The sequence below is a fragment of the Tamandua tetradactyla genome, chromosome 4, assembly GCF_023851605.1.
Source record: "Tamandua tetradactyla isolate mTamTet1 chromosome 4, mTamTet1.pri, whole genome shotgun sequence".
Classification (NCBI taxonomy): domain Eukaryota; kingdom Metazoa; phylum Chordata; class Mammalia; order Pilosa; family Myrmecophagidae; genus Tamandua; species Tamandua tetradactyla.
The window spans coordinates 1578717-1589975 of NC_135330.1; the positions used below are offsets into that span (position 1 = coordinate 1578717).

General features: G+C 44.1%; 1 pseudogene; it reads left to right on the forward strand.

Moving 5' to 3' along the window:
- Positions 1-8257: 8257 nt before the first annotated feature.
- LOC143680103 (serine-threonine kinase receptor-associated protein-like) lies at positions 8258-10846 on the forward strand (annotated as a pseudogene).
- The last annotated feature ends 413 nt before the right edge of the window (positions 10847-11259 follow it).

An 11259-nucleotide genomic window follows, 5' to 3' on the forward strand; every position in this document is an offset into this window, starting at 1 on the left:
GAAAAAAATAAGATTATACCTACCATACCCTTACGCCTTGCTTTCATTGATCACTAGCATTTAAACTAAATTTATTTTAGCATTTGTTCCCCCTATTATTTATTTTTATTCCATATGTTCTACTCCTTTGTTGACAAGGTAGATAAAAGGAGCATCAGACACAAGGTTTTCACAATCACACAGTCACATTGTGACAGCTGTGTCATTATTCAGTCACCCTCAAGATGCAAGACAGTTTTGCTGGATATGGAATTCTTGGTTGGTAATTTTTTTGCTTTCAGCATTTTATATACCATTCCACTGCCTTCTTCCCTCCTTGGTATCCAATGAGAAAAATGCCATTTATTCTTTCTGAATGTATGTGACACATTGCTTCTCTCTTGGAATTTTCAGAATATGCTTTTTGTATTTAGCATTTGACAGTTCAATTATAATATGCTGCAGTGTGGGTTTATTTAAGTTTATATTTTTTGGAGTTAATTGAGCATCTTTGGTCTATATGTTTGGGAAGTTTGAACATGGTCCCAATGAAGACAGCATAGTGAGACACTTCAGGGCTCTGTTTCCCCAGAGAAGCTTTGAACAACCAGCAGGAACTGGCAGCAACATCTTTTGCAAGCTCCAGAAAACAGTTAAAGGCCAGCAGTAATAGGGCAAGCACTACTTAAAAGTGGCAAGATCAGCAGGAATGCAGTCTTAAATCATGCACCAACACTGATGAATCTATTTTTTTATTATTTTTTTTCTTTTATGACTTTTTTTATTAATCAAAAAAAAGAAAAGAAATTAACACAACATTCAGAAATCATTCCATTCTACAAATGCACTCAGTAATTCTTAGTATCATCACATAGATGTATGATCATCATTTCTTAGTACATTTGCATCGATTTAGGAAAAGAACTAGCAAAACAGCAGAAAAAGATATAGAATGTTAATATAGAGAAGAGAATTAAAATAATAATACTAATAATATATATATATTTATAAAAAGGAAAAAGAAAAAAAACAAAAACAAAAGATACAAACACACAAACAAACAAACAAAAAACCATATTTCAGGTGCAGCTTCATTCAGTGTTCCAACCTAGTTACATTACACTTAGGTATTATTGTGCTGTCCATTTTTGAGTTTTTGTATCTAGTCCTGTTGCACAGTCTGTATCCCTTCAGCTCCAATTACCCATTATCTTACCCTGTTTCTAACTCCTGCTGGTCTCTGTTACCAATGATATGTTCCAAGCTGATTCTCGAATGTCGGTTCACATCAGTGGGACCTTACAGTATTTGTCCTGTAGTTTTGGGCTAGACTCACTCAGCATAATGTTCTCTAGGTCCATCCATGTTATTACATGCTTCATAAGTTTATTCTGTCTTAAAGCTGCATAATATTCCATCGTAGGTATACGCCACAGTTTGTTTAGCCACTCGTCTGTTGATGAACATTTTGGCTGTTTCCATCTCTTTGCAATTGTAGATAATGCTGCTATAAACACTGGTGTGCAAATGTCCGTCTGTGTCTTTGCCCTTAAGTCCTTTGAGTAGATACCTAGCAGTGGTATTGCTGGGTCGTAATCCATTCTGCCATTCTATGTCTTTTGATTGGGAAATTCAGTCCATTAACTTTTAGTATTATTACTGTTTGGATAATATTTTCCTCTACCATTTTGGCTTTTGTATTATATATATCCTATCTGATTTTCCTTCTTTCTACACTTTACTCCATACCTCTCTCTTCTGTCTTTTCGTATCTGACTCTAGTGCTCCCTTTAGTATTTCTTGCAGAGCTGGTCTCTTGGTCACAAATTCTCTCAGTGACTTTTTGTCTATAAATATTTTAATTTCTCCTTCATTTTTGAAGGACAATTTTGCTGGATATAGGAGTCTTGGTTGGCAGTTTTTCTCTTTTAGTAATTTAAATATATCATCCCACTGTCTTCTAGCTTCCATGGTTTCTGCTGAGAAATCTACACATAGTCTTATTGGGTTTCCCTTGTATGTGACAGATTGTTTTTCTCTTGCTGCTTTCAAGATCCTCTCTTTCTCTTTGACCTCTGACATTCTAACTAGTAAGTGTCTTGGAGAACGCCTATTTGGGTCTATTCTCTTTGGGGTGCGCTGCACTTCTTGGATCTGCAAATTTAGGTCTTTCATAAGAGTTGGGAAATTTTCAGTGATAATTTCTTCCATTAGTTTTTCTCCTCCTTTTCCCTTCTCTTCTCCTTCTGGGACACCCACAACACGTATATTTGTGCGCTTCATATTGTCATTCAGTTCCCTGATCCCCTGCTCAAGTTTTTCCATTCTTTTCCCTATAGTTTCTGTTTCTTTTTGGAATTCAGATGTTCCATCCTCCAGTTCACTAATTGTAGCTTCTGTCTCTTTAGATCTGCCATTGTAGGTATCCATTGTTTTTTCCATTTTTTCTTCTTTGTCCTTCACTCCCATAAGTTCTGTGATTTGTTTTTTCAGATTTTCTATTTCTTCTTTTTGTTCAGCCCATGTCTTCTTCATGTCCTCCCTCAATTTATTGATTTGGTTTTTGAAGAGTTTTTCCATTTCTGTTCGTATATTCAGCATTAGTTGTCTCAGCTCCTGTATCTCATTTGAACTATTGGTTTGTTCCTTTGACTGGGCCATATCTTCAATTTTCCGAGTGTCATCCATTATTTTCTGCTGGTGTCTGGGCATTTGATCAGATTTCCCTGGGTGTGGGACCCAGCTGGTTGAAAGCTTTTTCTGTGAAATCTCTGGGCTCTGTTTTTCTTTTCCTGCCCAGTAGGTGGCGCTCGTGGCGCTCGTCTGTCTGCACGGCAGTTGGCCCGGGAAACCGTGCATGGAGGCGGGGGTCGCTGGCCGCGGCGGCTTGGGAGAGTGCCGGTCCTAATTGCCCAGCTGGCCCGAAACGCCAAGCGTGACGGGAGGGCCCCGCTATCCAACGTTCCCAGTCAGACCGGGGAGCCACGTGCGTGCAGGGGACCCCAGTCGCCAGCCGCCCCGGCCGGGAAAACGCGCGCCCCTCGGGTATCTCACCGCAGCAGATTCTCCCTGCCCGTTCAGCCGTTCCAGAATGGGGTACGCTGTCTTTTTGGTCTCTGTCATGACTCCGGGAGCTGTTTCGTACTGTTTCTGTTTCTTTAGTTGCTTTTCTGGAGGAGGAACTAAGACCCGCGCGTCTTACTAAGCCGCCATCTTCTCCGGAAGTCACACTGATGAATCTTGAGGACACTATGTTAAGTGAAATAAGTTAGACACAAATGACAAATATTGTATGATCTCACTGATATAAACGAATTATAATATGTAAACTCATAAACATAAAATATAGAATATAGGTTACCAGGATATAGAATGAGGCTAAAGAATGGGGGGCAGTTGCTTAATATGTGCAGAATATTTAACTTGGTTGAACTTAAACATTTGGAAATTAAACATTTGGAAATGGGTAGAGGTGATGGTAGCACGTTATTGTTAGAATAATTAACACTACTGAATGGTGTGTGAACATGGTGGAAAAGGAGAAGTTTAGAGTCATGTATGTCACCAGAAGGAAAGCTGGTGTTTAAAACATGGGCATGTTTTAAGACAAGATAAGATGCATGTGCCGAAAGGACCAGGGAGGCACCTATGCTTTGGCTTGGAGCTATTCAGTAAAATATTTGTATGGATAAGTTCTGAAGCAGAGCATTTACCCAAGTCAGCCTGCAAAGACTGGAAAAGTTGTTTATGCTTTTACCTTTTTTTTGGTTTCCATTACTCCTGAAAATCAAGGAAAGCTCTGCATTAGCTGGATACAAGCTTAAGGAACAGCTGCTGCCATGTCTAAATTGCGGTAATAACACATTAAAATATCAAAATGTCTAGGTTCCAACAAAGATTACAAAACATACAAAGAGTTAGGAAGTTATGGTCCAGGCAAAGTAGAAGATTAAAGGATCAGAAACCACCAATGAAGAGGATCAGACCTTAGATATACTAGGCAGTGGTTTTACAAAAAAAAAAAAAATCCCACATGTGCTCAAAGAGCTAAATGACAACATGGACGAAGAACTAAAGGAAATCAGGAAAGTGGTAGATGAACACAAAAAAAATATCGATAGAAAGTTGAAAATTATGAAAAAGAACCAAAGAGAGCTGAAAACCATAGTAACAGAAATGTAAAATTCCCTAGAGGGGTCTGTATTAGTCAGGTTCTCTACAGAGAGAGAACCGATAGGAGATATCGTAAATGTCATGAGATTTGTATGAGAATTGTCTTACAGGACTGTAGGGATGCGTAAGTACAAATTCTGTAGGCAGGCTGCAAAACTAGGAACTCCCATGAATTTTTTTTTTTTTTGATGAATTCCCCAGAAGAAGCCAGCTGGCTGAAGTAGAAATGAAAATTCTCTCTTCTTACTGCTAACGTCATCACTTATTGTTCTAAAACCCTCAACTGATTGGATGAGATGTCTCATTGCTGAGGGCAATCTCCTTATTGATTATACATGTCACCAGCCATAGATGCAATAAAATTACTGATAAGTCCACTAAATATCCTCGCTGTAAGAATCAGGTCAGTGCTTGCTTGGCCTAACTACTGGACATCATAACCCAGTCAAGTTGACATATGAGCTTAGCCATCATGGGGCTCAGTAGCAGATTAGAGCTGGCAGGAGACAGAATCAGTGAACTTGAAGATAAAACTATTAAAATAATCTGAGGAACATGGCGGGCCGCGGTGGCTCAGCGGGCAAGAGTGCTTGCCTGCCGTGCCGGAGGACCCCGGTTCGATTCCCGGCCCCAGCCCATGTAAAAAACAAACAAAACAAAAAAACAAAATATAATAAAACAAGAAAATGTTTAAAAATGTTTCCCTTTCTTCCTCCCTTCCTTCCTTCCATCCTTCCTTCCTTCTCTGTCTTTCCTTCCTTTCCTCCCTCTCTCTTTAAAAAAAAAAAAAAAAAAAAAAATAATCTGAGGAACATAAAGGAGAAAATAAGAAAAAAAAGTGAGCAAAGTCTGAAGAACCTGAGGGACACCATCGGGCATACTAATATACGTGGGAATCCCAGAAGGAGCAGATCGAGAGCAAAGAGCAGAGAGATTAGTCAAAGAAATAATGGCTGAAAACTTCTCAAGTTTAACAAAAGACATTGTGCTGGTTTGAATTTGTGGACGCCAGAAAAGCCGTGTCCTGTAATTCTTATTCAGTATTGCTGGGTGGGAGCTGTTGGACTGTCCGTGGAGAGGTGACTCACCCAATTGTGGGCGGTAACTTTGGGTTAGATGGTTTTCATGGAGATGCGTCTCCACCCATTCAATGTGGGGTTGCTCACTGGAGCTCTTTAAGAAGGAACCATTCTGGAATAAGGTACAGAGCCTCTGCAGCCAGAGACCTTTGGCGATGAAGAAGAAAAATGCCCCTGGGGAGACTGGAAGACTGGAGAGAAAGCTAGCAGGCGTTGTCATGTTCACCATGTGCCTTTCTAATTGAGACAGAAACCTTGAATGGCATCAGTCTTTCTTGAGTGAAGGTGATCTCTTGTTGGTGTCTTAATTTGGACATTTTTATAGACTTGCTTTAATTGGGACATTTTCATGGCCTTAGAACTGTAAACTTGCAACTTATTAAATTCCCCCTTTTTAAAAAAAAAAAAATTCCATTTCTGGCATATCACATTCAGGCAGCTTGCAAACTAGAACAGACATGAATAAACACATCCAAGATGCTCAATGGACTCCAAACAGGATAAATCCAAATAGACCCACATGTGCCATGTTATAATCAAACTGTGAAATACCTGAGATAAAAAATAAGATAATTCTGAAAACTTTGAGAAGCAACTTCTCACGTACAAGTGTGCCTCAATAAATTTAAGTGCTAATTTCTCATTACAAACCATGGAGGCAAGAAGACAGAGGAACAAACTATTTAAAGTGCTGAAAGTAAAAATTGTTAACCACAAATTTTATATCCAACAAAAATATCTTGCAAAAATCAGGGAGGGGGCAGTGTGATGGTGACTTAGTGGCAGAATTCTTGCCTGCCATGCCAGAGACCTGGTTTCAATTCTGGGTGCCTGCCCATGCAAAACAAAACAAAACAAAACAAAAACCAAAAACAAAAAAAACATCAGGGAGGGAGGGCTTAACAGCAGTCACATATATTCATGAGCTGTAACTGTTATTTCTAAATTCTGAGATACTCAGCTGTTTGTATATAACCTGGCTGTTCCCAGAAACTTCAGGTATTTGTGTGACACTGGAGACTCAGAGTTAGAGCTCTGAAGCAATGAAAGCAGCACCTCATACAGGAACTGTTTAAAAAGTTGAAAAAGGGATCAGACTTTGACTAGATATAAGAATGAAGCTGATCTGGATAGGACTAAGGTAAATCAGAATACAGGGTAAATGATGATGTTGTCTGTATTCTAAAATTTCAACTTCTGTGTGAGACCAAAGGGAAAGATGTTTACTTGGTGCAAAATTTATATTTTGGGTAGCACATTACCTAATTTAACTTGCGTGGTCAGTTTAGTTGAACATCATAAGTACATGGAATCTTGATTAGAGTGAGATCTTGTTGGTTTATGCAAGTTAGTGTGGTGTCCCAATATATCCCAGAGTAATTTGGGAAGTCAATGAAGAAGTATTTGCTAAGTCCCCTTGGGGGAATGGGGAGAAATGAGGAAATACTCAACTTCCCCATTTGGAGAATTTCTGATATTCTTGCAGTCAGTGGGGACAACCAAATCAATAGCCTGAGCCCTCAATCTTGGACTTCACTCTTATGAAACTTACTCCTGCAAAGGATAGGCTAAGCCTACTTGTAATCATGCCTGAGAGTCACCTCCAGAGAACCTCTTTTGTTGCTCAGATGTGGCCTCTCTCTCTCAGCCAACATGGCAAGTGAACTCACTCTCTCCTCCCTACATGGGACATGACTCCGAGGGCTGTAAACCTCCCTGGCGACCTGGGACAGAACTCCCAGGATGAGCTGGGATCCAGCATCGTGGGATTGAGAAAGCCTTCTTGACCAAAAGAGGTGAGAGAAATGAGACAAACTTAAGTGTCAGTGGCTGAGAGATTTCAGAGTGGAGAGGTTATTCTGGAGGTGATTCTAATGCATTATATAGCTATCCCTTTTTAGTTTATGGTGTATCAGAGTGGCTGGAGGGAAGTACCTGAAACTGCTGAGCTGTGTTCCAGTAGCCTTGATTCCTGAAGACGACTGTATTATACAGCTTTTACAATGTGACTGCGTGATTGTGAAAACCTTGGGTCTGATGCTCCTTCTATCCAGGGTATGGACAGGTGAGTAAAAAAATATGGATAAAAAGTAAACAAATTATAAGGGGCATAAGGGGGAAAATGAATTGGGTAGATGGAAATACTAGTGGTTAATGAGAGGGAGGGGTAAGAGGTATGGGATGTATGAGGTTTTCTTTTTCTTTTTTCTTTTTATTTCTTTTTTTGGAGTGACGCAAATGTTCCAGAAATGATCATGGTGATGAATGTACTACTATGTGGTGATATTGTGAGCCATTGATTGTACACCAGGCATGAACTGTATGTGTGTGAAGATTTGTCAATAGGATATTGAAAAAAATCAGGGAGGGTTAAACAAAGCAAAACGAAACCCAAATCAGGGAGGGATTAAGACATTCCCAGATAAGCATAAGCTGAGGGACTCCATTGCCAGTAGACCAACCCTACAGGAAGCGCTAAAGGGAGCTCCACAGGGTGAAATGAAAGACACTTTAGACAAGACACTGGAGCCACATGAAGGGATTAAGTCCTCTGGTAAAGACAATGATGGGTAAATAGAAATACCAGTACTATTGTATCTAAAAGGCAAATGCGCAAGGTGCAATGATAAATCTGTGGTATAGACTCATAATGCATAAACATGCAGTTTGTGACGGGACTACTTAAGGTTTGGGGAGCTGTGGGGTGTAGGAACGTGAAATGAGATGGTCATCAATTTAGAATGTTAAATTTATGCTTCTGGTACCCACAAAGGAAATAGCAGAGAATATGCAGACTCAGAGATAGAGAGCAGAGCAGCTTATCAGAGGAGAGGGGGAAATGGGGAGTCAAAGCAAAACATGTTTCCACAATTAGCAGGTGCCCGGAGACCTGCAGAGCTGCGAGCAGGGAGGGTCGGGGTGGGGGTGGCGGGGCGCCCCAGGATCGGGAGCCCCCCGTCTGGGAGGACCGGCTGAGGGCGCAGCCGACGGGAGCAGCCCGTGGGCCCTGGGGCTGTGCGCGGTCCATGTGCGGACAGGGGCAGGGGGCACCGGGCGGCGGGCGGGGGGCACCCGACGGCGTCCCCTGGACCGGTGGGACGGGGCCCGCCAGGGGCGTCCAGCGTTCTCGCTGCCTCTCTTCTCGGCCCAGGTCTAGGTTTCATCGCGTCCCAGGAAACGCGGTGCGAGTCGCCCGGGCTGAGCCCAGCACAGCGCCCACGTCACCCGGCGCAGGGCCGGGGCGGGTCTGTCCTATCCCTTCCTTGGCCTGTCCCCGTTTCCCACTGCCCAAGGGATTGTCGGGTCGGGACTGGGGACTTTCTGGGTCCCTCGGCTGAACAGCACCTGGGACACTTCAAAGCCATCCTGTCTCCACCTGTGCGATACGGACAGGCGTGTCAGCAGTGGCTTGTCTGGGGTAGTGGCAGGCACGGACCTTCTGTTTTCAGCCACTTCTGGGGTTTGTTTGTTTGTTGCAAGCAGATCTTACGACAGACACACATTTGTTAGAGTTACAGTAAAAAGCGCTGAGCCATGTTTAACATTTCTGTGAAACCCTCAGATGAGCCCTGTGACGCTCACCAGGGACCTAAGTAGGCCATGTGGCTTGAGACCCTGAGAGCTGGTCAACTCACTTCCCTTCCAAGGTCTCGATACATCGTGATGCAGAAATGTCACAGCTTTTAAAAATAAAATGTGTATATATCAAGGCACGCAAGAGCACTCTTTTTCTGGTCATAGTGTCCACGTGTCCAAGCTGCCGTAACGCACGTACAGAATCGTTTCATTTAGGTTCACAAAACCCCATGACATCACATATTCACGTGATGGTATGTACATACTATGTACGCTTATACATATACAAACTTTGTCTTTTTAAAGAAATATCTGCATTGACACGTCTTCACACACACACACTCCACACAAGGTGCACAATCGGCGCCCACAAGCTCAGCACACAGCCGTGCGCTCTCCACCTGCGCCCCTGCAGAAAAGGAAACACAAAGGAACAAGAAAACACTCAAAGACACCCCCGCCCCCACCGTCCTCCCGCGCTCCACCTCCACCACCCAGCTCACTCTGCCCCATCCCCACCACCGGTCACCTGCTTTCACCCACATTTCCCGGGAATTACATCTTAAAACAATAATCTGTGCTCCTTCCCCCTCTACCTCATCATTTCATCCCCAAACCACTTCTTCCCCGACCCATGCACAGAGCGGAAAAACCAGGATTAAGAGAGAAGTTGCTGGTGACGGCGGGACTCGGCGAGGCCCTCGGCCCCCAGGGACCGCCCAGAACTGAATCTGCGGGGAAGGCTCGAAAGGCGACGCGTCTCGCTGGACAGGAAGCTCAGGCCTGGGGCTGAGGAGGACCTGCAGGCTTCTGGAGAACCAGAAGTGGAGTGGAAACAGGCGGCACAGAGCGCTCCTCCAGAAAACTTCAGGGTCAGGCAGGGCTCCTGCCGGCTGCGGAGACGGCTCCCGCTGGGTTAAGAAGAAGTGCACCGAGCAGGAGGCCGGCAGGCGGGGAGAGTGGGAGGGACCCGAGTGAGATAGCGGAGAGGCTGTGCCCCAGGGCTGCGAGCCCGAGCAGGCGTGGGTGCGGGAGCCGGCGGGGCGCTGCGAGCAGAGCTCCTCCGCCCTTGGCCTTCCTCCCCCTCGGATTCTATTCCCGACGCCGTCCCTCGTGGCCTCTCCATCTTTCTCACTCTTGCCCTCCCAGACCCTCTTCCCACGCCCCTCCCCCTCCGCCCTCCCCTCCCCCTCCCTCTCCGCCCTCCCCCTCCCCCTCCTTTCTCCTTATGTTGGGGTGGACAGCGAAGGAAAGTCCTTGTCCCTTGTCTTAGTTTTCCAGCTGCAAACACAAATACCGCAAAAAGGGGTAACTTTTTGGTGGCATTCTGGAGCTGGCCGCAGGTGACCCTCAAGTCCTTGGCTTTTCTGTCCTGTGACCAAGAACGTGGCGGTGTCTCCTCCTGTCTCTTCCCGTCCCTCTGACTCCCAGCTTCTCCCCCCTTCTCTCCAGGCCTCCAGGCTGGGATTAAGATTCCTCTGATCCCACTGGCAGTGACCATAAGCAGACCCTGTCCGCTGATGAGGAAACTGTCTGCCTTTGGGGCCGGGCTGCTGTGCCCCAGGCGAACTCTCTCAGTTTTAATGCGCCTGTCAGTAGTATGGAATATATTCCCGAGGGAGGGATTTGGGTAGTAACTTGTGGACGATCTCTTGCTGTTCACAGTATGCCAAGTTTGGAGCCAATTAAACCTTTTGAAGTTCCTGCAACCGTCAATTCTGGTCTGTTCATCCTGAGAAAGAATTTCTTGTTGCAGGTGGTGAAAAATTTAAACTTTATGATTATAATAAAGAGAAGAATTAGATTCCTCCGAAGGACACTCGGGCCCCATTCGCCTGTGAGCTTTGGAGCTGCTGGAAACTCTAAGCCAGTGGTTCTGAATAAACACTGAGATTATGGCCACTGTGGTTGGGAACACCCATGCCCTGGGAAATGTCTGCTTCCCGCAGGAGACAGTGCTGCTCTGCAAAGCCGAGAGCCGTTTCCCAGAAACAACAGAAGAGGAGTTAGAAGAAATTGCTTCAGAGAATTCAGATTAAGTTCAACTCCTGAAATTAAGATGTGAGCATCAGGCATATGCCACAGAGAGTACAAACTTACAGACCAAAGCAAGCAAGCAGGAAAAGAAAAAATAAATAAATAAAAGAAACAGCAGCAACATACAAACAAAACAAGCAAGCAGAGAATTGCATGAGCCTTCCAGTCTGCTCACGGCTAACACGGGCAGTAGATAGTGCAGTGTCATTTCACGCCAGTGCTGGGGCTGCCTGACGGGTGTTCCCTGGGTGTGAAAGCTCTGAAGAAGACAAGTGGATGGATGCTTCTGTGTGAACGACCAGCCTACTGTCTTTTCAAATGAGTATGAGCAAGTCAACATCCAAATTCTCTCATTACAGTTAGATTTCTTGTAGCTTTTATGTTATTATGGAGAAAAAATATATAATGGCCTATT